The sequence below is a fragment of the Micromys minutus genome (assembly GCF_963924665.1).
Source record: "Micromys minutus genome assembly, chromosome: 2".
NCBI classification, from domain to species: Eukaryota; Metazoa; Chordata; class Mammalia; order Rodentia; family Muridae; genus Micromys; species Micromys minutus.
The window spans coordinates 61,135,354-61,144,111 of NC_137971.1; positions in this window are offsets into that span (position 1 = coordinate 61,135,354).

The window sequence follows — 8,758 nt, forward strand, 5'->3', positions numbered from 1 at the left end:
GAGGCAAAGAACTTCCAAAAATGCCACCAAGTTTTTTTGTGTTGGCCATCTGTGCTGGGCATAGGTCTGGCCTTAAGAATGATTTGTATTCCCAGTGAAACTCCATTGAGGGAAACTAAGTTTCATTTGTGTGTGGTTATTCATTAGAGATAGCTTCTGGGATAGAGAATGCAGGGTGGGGCTTGTGTCCATTTTTCCTCCTAGCATGAGGACTCCATCTGGTTTAAGTTTGTATAGGCCCTGTGCATAGTGCCTCAGTCTCTGTAAGTCCACGTGTGAGTCAGTTTTTCTGTGTTTAGAAGGCTTTGCTTCCTTGGTGCCCTCCATCCTCTCCATTACAAGCATCCTGCCTTCTCTTCTGTAGAGTGCTGAGTTGTCAGGTAAAGAATTTCATGAAGACATCCAATTTAGGACTGAGTGCTCCAAGGTTTCATTGTTCAGCTGTGGGTCTCTGGGTTTGCTTCCATCTATGAAAGGAAGAAGCTTCACTGATGATGGGTAAGTGAGATAATGGTTTATGCATATAGCAGAATGTTATTAGAAGTCATTTTGCTGGCATGATCCTTTAACAGAACATGAGTATTTGACCTTTTACCTGGACACCTGGTCTATCTAGCCTCAGGCTCTTGGCTGTTTTAGCAGTGTCAGGGATGGGTTCCATCCCATAGAATGGGCCTTAAATTCCATCAGATAGTGGTTGGCTGCTCCCACAAGCCTGGTGTCACTATTGCCCTAGTGCATCTCACAGGCAGGTCACCATTTCAGATCAAAGAATCTGTAGCTGAGTTAGTATTAAACTTTCTCCTCCTTTAGTATGCAGAGTAATTGTGACTACCATGAACAATAGTCAGTTGGGGTCAAGTTTCTAGGTAGGCATCAACTCAACCTCTCCATGTTTCATGAGTCATGTAGGTGTTGTCTTTAGCAATAGGGTGTTACCATCTCTTTTTGGACAACAACCAATATCCTTTAAAATAGCCTAGATTCTCATAAGGTCCCTTTGTCAACAACTTGATTAGATGTAACATATTCCTGGAAATGGAGACTTCGTTTGATGATAAGACATGCCTAGTTGGGGCTCCATCTCCCCATTATTTGGCAATTCTATTTTCCTTCATATAGGTGTATACTGTAGGAGGTTTTTGCTGTATTGTCTCCATACAAACCCTCAAATGGCCTTAGCTGTAGTTGTTCTCCCTTCACTCCCATGTTTCTTCCCCTCTACAATTGATTCTCTTCTTTCAGTCTTTCTACCTCATCCATTTACAACTATCTATTCATCCTAGGGAGATCCAATTCTCCCTCCCCCAGTCCCTTACTATATACCTAACCCCTGTGGTGACATGGATTTTAACCTGCTTGTCAAAGACTTAACAGCTAATACTTACATATAAGTGAATTCGCACCATTATTTAGAGTTTCAAAAGTCCTGCAGTTACCTCAGTCAAGATGATTTTTTTTTCTAGCCCCATCCATTTACCTGAAAAATATTATGATTTCATTTGTTAACAACCGAGTAATATTCCATAGTGTAAATGTAGCACTTCTGTTTTATCCATTCATCTGTTGATGGCCATCTAGGCTGTTTCCAGTTTCTGGCTACTGTGAATAGAGCAGCAATGAAGATCACTGAGTGTGTATCTGTGTAATAGGATGTACAGTCCTTTGAGTATATGCTCATAAGTCATATATCTGGATCTGTTCCCAGCCTTCTGAGGAACCACCACACTGATTTCCATAGTGCTAATTAGGCTTGAGGTCCCGCCAACACTGGAAGACTTTTCCCTTCACTCCGTATCTTTCATCAGCATGAGTTCCCACTTATGTTATTGATCTTAGCTAGTCAGGTTTAGGATGAAATCTCACAGGAGTTTTGATTTACATTTCCCTGATTATTAAGGATGTTGAACATTTCTTCAAGTGTCCCTCAGTCATTTGTACTTTCTCTTTTGAAAGTTCTCTGCTTAGATCTGTACCTCAGTTTTAATTGAATTATACATTTTCTTGATGTCGAGGTTTTTGTTTTTTGAGTTCTTTGTACATTTTATCGGGTTCTTTGTGTTTAGGTTATCATTTCCAGTTTTGTGTGTCTATGGAATATTTCTGTGAGCATGTTTGTTTTTACATCTATGTGTTTCTTGGGCCTTTTTTTCCTTGTTTCTCTTGTTCCCTGATTTCATCATATTCTGTTATTATTTTTTATCATCATCATCATCATCATTACTAGATAACTGTTTTTATTCTAATAAAATAGTCAAAATAGGATGTGGGTTTGAGTGGGTAGGGAAGTGGGTAGGATCTGGGAGGATTTAGGAACAGAAGAAACTGCTTGAAAATTTCTATTTTCAATTTTAAAAAGTCATGTTGGTGTTGGGTGGGCTGAGCGTCTTGTTCAGTATTTGTACCTTAGATGATATTGGTGTCACTGACTCAGGAGTCATCCTCTGGCTGATGTGTATCTTACTGAAACATCTTGATGTCATGTCATAGCAATGACTGAGATTGGGTCACAAATGCATGTACACAGAAGCTTGTTGAATACACCTTCAGAATGTGCCTAAAGCCTCCTTGAGTTCAAACATCTAGCCTGATCACCAGGAGAATAATGCATATCTTCCTAGGAATACAGTCTCTATCACCCTGGGAAAACTGGAGGACTCCCACAAAGGAAAGAGTTGCCTTGTAGAGACAGATTAGCTTTACTTTCAGAAATGCTACTAACTGAACTCATCATGTGTGGGTACAGGATTGCACGGGAACTTACTAGAAATAGTAATTCCTAGACCACTAGGCAAGTGCTCTTCAAGTTAGTACAGCATGTCTAAGCACTTCCTGAGGATGCTGATCCTGAATCAACTTTGAAAACCACTGTCTGGAGGAGACAGGCTGTCACTCCAGTTTACACTAAGCTCTGTATGGGAGGGCTCAGTGCTGCACAGACCCTGTGTCATAGGACCCAGCAGGAAATGTGGAATCAGAGTCCCCTCAGAGCTGTGTCTTGTGATGCTCCTCACTCAGAAATGGGGAGCACATGGACCAGTTTGAGTGTGGTACTCATCCCATATAACCTCTTCTGATGTATACATACTGGCTCTGAGAGCCAAAGCACCATTGTGCCTCTTTTTTAGTGGAGACATCAATAATCCGACCAGCTGTAGTTGTGTCAGTTGGGGCTAGAGACTTCGAATTGTCGGTCATTCTCTGCAGTTGAATGAGATGTAGATCTCTGTAATGGTCTTGAGCCGCTGCAAAATGTAACTTCCTTGATGAGGGGTGAGAGTTACAGCTATCCATCTCATAAGGATAAGTATTTAGAAGGCTGCTAGGAATTATGCTGGTTGAGGGAAGTGGTGATAGTAACTTCTCCTCTAAGACCCATGACTTCCCTAGTCATGGTAGCTGGCAGCACAAACTTTTCACCCAGGTCTCAAGGAGCATCTGAGAAAAGGAAGGAAAATAAAGGATTAGGAGAGTCAGAGGACCAGAAAGTCTTCTGAGAAAATGTGTTATGGATATGACAAGGAAGGCACACCCAAAAAAATTCAACAGCATAGCTGCCTGAACAAGACCTGAACAATGCCAATACTAGTTTTCCTGCAAGCATAGATGGAGAAGTCTTATGGGGCCCCTTCCCTAAATGAAGAGCTACAAGCAATTACCAACTATTGAGACTGTCAGAGAACTAGACTTCCGCAGAGATGAGTCCCATAATTGGTTTTCCAATACCAGATGGTCAACCTTAAAACCACACATACAAGCAATACTAAATGGAGTCAACAATAATATATATATATATATATATATATATATATATATATATATATATACGTGTGTGTGTGTGTGTGTGTGTGTGTGTGTGTAATAATAACTAGAGAAAAAGATGCCATGTGTTTAAGAGGAATGGGGAAGGAAAAGAAAGAAGTAGGAGGGAGAAGATTGGGCTAATTATGTAATTATATTATACTTAAAATATGTTTTAAAAGCTTAGAGAGCCTTGAAATTTTTCCAGTACCTTTTCTTTGATATTAGAGGTCTTACTTTAATACACTCTGGACCCACAGAAACTACAGGATAGATACAACTCTAAGTTTTCCTGGCAGTCCTCACCACCCCAACCCTCTAACTGATACATAGCTTACTTTGTAGCTTCCTCTTCTCCATGTCTAATGTACACAGTTACCAGCCTGGTAAAAGCAATGCTGTCTTCTATGACTATCAGGAAAAGGGAACCACAGAGGATTGCTTATGGCAGAGTACAGGAGAGAAAGTGTCACCCTGAGGCAAAACTGTGAAGGTGCATTAGTGGTCCTGCCAGGCTGAAGCAAGTCTTTCAGGATCAACAAATTGGTAGAGAGGAAAAATAATCTGTCAGGTCAATACCTACAAACCATGTTCTAAGAGACATATTGATCTGCTCCAGTAAGGCAAACATGTTTAAAACTGCAGCTTCAATTAGACCTAGCAATTGATTAAATTTATAATATCTAGAGTCATTCTCTCAGATCCCACCTTCTTTATAGAGAACAAAAGATAGTTAAACAAATACTGAATTTCTATTACTACCCCTGAATTCTCCAAGTTTTGGTGATGGATCTAAACTATAATCTCTTCAAGGATGTTCATAGCTTTAGTTTAGTTTTCTGGTAAGTAGGTGACTTTCCAAGATCATCCACCTGCTGTTTATGAGGCTAACAACTCTCATTACATAGGGACTCCATGTTGACCAACTTGGTTATTCTACTAATAGCCTCTGGGAATCAAAAGAAAACTTTAAGGTATATTTGCCAATTCTATACTTGACTACCTCTGACCACAGTATGTGTGGTTGTCACTGAATTGGGGGAGGGTGACTCTAAGTTGACACAAATTTGACTCTGTAAAACCTTGACGAAGCTAGGCATTTTCTTTTACCCAGAATGTAGTCACTTGTTACAACAGTGGGTTCTTTTAGAAAAGAATAATGTTACAAAATTTTTTTCTATATCTTTTCACGGTTTCCTAGCATGTCCAGCCAAGGGATTCTGGTCTACCTCTCTGACATGAGCTGGAAAGCTAAACTTCTTGATAGAGTAATTATCAGACTGGTTTTATTCTTGGTGTCTAAACATTCACTAAACACAGTTGGAGTGGCTGGTTCTCTACATCATTCCTAGGGATGCCATGACCAATTAGATGTTACTACAACTCTCTTTGAGTTGAATTCTGGGACTTCCAGCTTTTCCTATTGCCCTTGCCAGCAAGTCAAGGCCCCCTGTTGCTCCAGAGTCTGCCCCGTTCAATGAGCTCAAGAATGACCCAGTTATCAATATCAAGGATATTACATAAAGCCCTGCAGTGATCAAACTCCTCCCCTCAATGACATATAGTTCATGGACCCATTAGTGCAAACTATGTCAGAAGAGCACTGTCATCCTGGCTCCATAGAATGGAGGTTTATCATGTCAGACACTTGACTGAAGCATCTGTCACGGTACTCAGTCTAGACTTGGCATCCTATCCTTTCTCCAGTTTCCTTGTGTCATCCTCTTAAATAGACTTCATTTCTTCAGTATAAATTACTAGATACTCCTCTCCACCCTTGCCAGAGACATGTAGCGGGAAGATGGTCCCACATCTGACTTCTCCCTAGGCTTGACTGCATTTTCTTCCTTCCACAAGCTGACACTTGACCCTAGTCACAAGTCTAGGGGCACCATTTGGTAGCTGAGGTGGGTTCTTATAAAATAGATAGGTGCTTGCAGGATAAGTGCACTAGATTAGGCTAACAAGGAGTATTTTATCAAATGTGCTATTCTCAGATGTGGGGACAGAACAGGTAGTCAGTTTTCAGTGGTAAATGACTCTCAGGGTCATTTGTGGAAGAACGAGTTCTCAGTTTTCTTTGTGTCCCTTGCTTAGTCCTATGTCACATTCAACAGCTCGCATCAGTGCCCATCTCTTATATAAGCATCCCGGGGTACCAAATCTAAGCTACATTTTGGTTAGTTATTTTTCTCCTGTGACAGACACCTGGAAGGAGAACTTAAGGGAGGAGATATTTATTTTGTCTCTTAGTTTTAGAGAACTCTAGTCCACCATACTGTAAGGGATCAGCAGCTCCATCCATGGGGGCAGGAATATGATAAAAAGGTGCACACAGAGTCATACCACAAAGCAGAATGGGGCCAGGATTAAATTTAACCTGTAGAATCCTGTGTCTAAGACCTGCTTCCTGCCAGCCAGTTCCCACCTGCTAAAACTTTCATAGTAGCTCAAAGCAGAACTACTACCTAGAGAAAAAAGTACCCAAAATAGTTTGTGAGGGGTTTATATCCCAGCTGGTTAGTCTTAATACAGCTCTGTAAAGTTCCCAGGGGCATGTTCCAGCCCACAATCCCCACATCTATCTTTAAAATACTTGAATTTCTAGTGACTATTTTATACACATCAAGTCCAGGTGGCAATTTGATTAAAATTATATCGGCCTGAGATTTGGAGCTAGTAGGCTCACTCAGATCTTCCAGATGCATGTCACTGTCATCCAGTCTGAGGGCAAGGCCAAAGAAGTCTTTGTATACCACAGGAAAGTGTCCTTTCCTATGCCTACTCCTGGGGTTAACATTACTGCTAATCAAGCTTTGGGAAATAGAGAGTTTAGTGTAAGCCTCTTTACCTATGAGGTATAAAATGGAAGCCTAGAATATTATTGAGCAATTCCTACTTTGGATGGAAAATAACAAAGAAGATCCTGACTGTCCAGGAGACAGATCCTCTGGACCTTCGAAAAAACGGAGGACCAGAGACTCCTGTCTGAGAACACTCAGCTTGAGCATCTGGGTACTCTCTGGGCTGCTATGGGGAGTGGGAGGAATACAGAAATGTAACTCAAGGACTTCGAGGTTCATGGCTTACATACAGTATAGCAGGACAAGGAATGAACCAGTGTTGTGGCTGGTAAGGGGCCAGAGCCCAGACCTAGGAGGTGGTCAAAAACCCATTTTTCTTTTCTTTTTTACATTAAAATGTAATGAATTTTATTTTGGTGTAAATAGGGAAAAGCTGGCAACACTACTGACATATATGTTGCATACATGTTCTTCATATTCTTGTCATCAGCCTTTCTGTGTCCCTGTGATTGCTATTCTGATTAGTATGATATGGGATCTCAAGTACTAATCCTTGTACTTTTACCAAATAAGTTTCAAAGTGGTAAAGTAATTAACTTTATGAAAAGAAATCATAAAAGTTCCCAGGGAAAAAAACTCTCTCTAGAATGTTATTAAAATGCTAGAATTTCAGTTAATTGGTATACTATCAAGAATGAAGAAGAAATCTAATACCCTCGTTAAAAACAAGTGGCGAAAATTTCATGAGCAGAAAAGATTCATAAATATGAACAGAACTAGGTATTTGTTTGTTGTACCAGAGGAACCTAGAAATGTCCCAGAGGGCTGAGCCTTGATTATTAGCTCTGTTGACACAGATTTTAGCACGTAGTTCACATATTATTTTTCATGTTTTCTATCACTTTAACTTTTACAATGATTTCTATCTAGATATACAAATTAAAACATCAGTACATCTTGACCTAATAATCTCACTTACATAATTTTTTGTAATCTATATAAATTATATAGATTAAAAATGGCTTACCTATTTAGTGAATGACGTTTTATAAACTTCATGAGATCCATTAGGCCTTAAAACTTAAAAGATACCACTATATTATTTTTCTTCTCTTACGTATATGATAAAATATTGTATCTATTCACTCTCTTCTATTCTTATTTAACAATGAACCCCGCTGTTCTTATCAGTATGGAAAGTAAGTCTTATTGTTTTATATGTTTACCTGAGTAATGAATTTAACTTTAATTATTGTGAATGTATGTTGTTTAAAGTTTTTCTGTTGTTGTTTTTGAGTCAGTTTCTCAGTGCATTGTCAAGTTTGTATTCCTATTCCCTTATCTCAGTGTTCCCATTTTTCATACTACAGAATATATATATATATATATGTGTGTGTGTGTGTGTGTGTGTGTGTGTATGTATATATGTGTGTAATATATCATGTAATATATATATATATATATATATATATATATATATATATATAATATATGTACATGTATATTAGAGAACAGTACTGGACACTGTAGAAGATTAAGAAGAAGAGCAGAGTGATAGCCCTGAATATTAAAGCAAACAGGAGCTGGGTATGTTCAGGGGATTGAGTCTCATCACAAAATTGCTGCAATGGGCTACAGAGACAGGAGTTAGGTTTAAGCCAGAAGTGTTACTGATGGCATCAAGATGGTGTTACCCAGGTTGGCTAACTTTAACACCCAACAGTTCTTCAGAACCATAATAGAGAGAAAAGTTAAGGTGATCTAATGGGCTCAATGTGACTTTCAAATGGAAGGAAGTCCCATGTACCCACAAACTCTGATGCTATCACAACTAAGGCCATGCTGTCCTCTGTGTCTTGGTGCACCCTGCCTACTCAGCAGCTTTTGTGTCTCGGTGCACGCTGGCTTCTCAGCACCACTGGGCTCAGTTATAAAGAATTCTGAGTGAATGTCTCTTGGAGGTACGTTACTATACTTACTCATTCTTGGAGACTCTGGCTAGAAGGCCAAAGATGTGCCAAGCACTAAAGTTCTGCCTGCTAAATTTTACTTTAAGAAAACCCCAAACTGAAATTAAAACTCAAGGTGGCTCCTGAATAGTAGAAAATTCGGAACCAAACTTATTCTTGACATTAAAATATCCCATCACATGG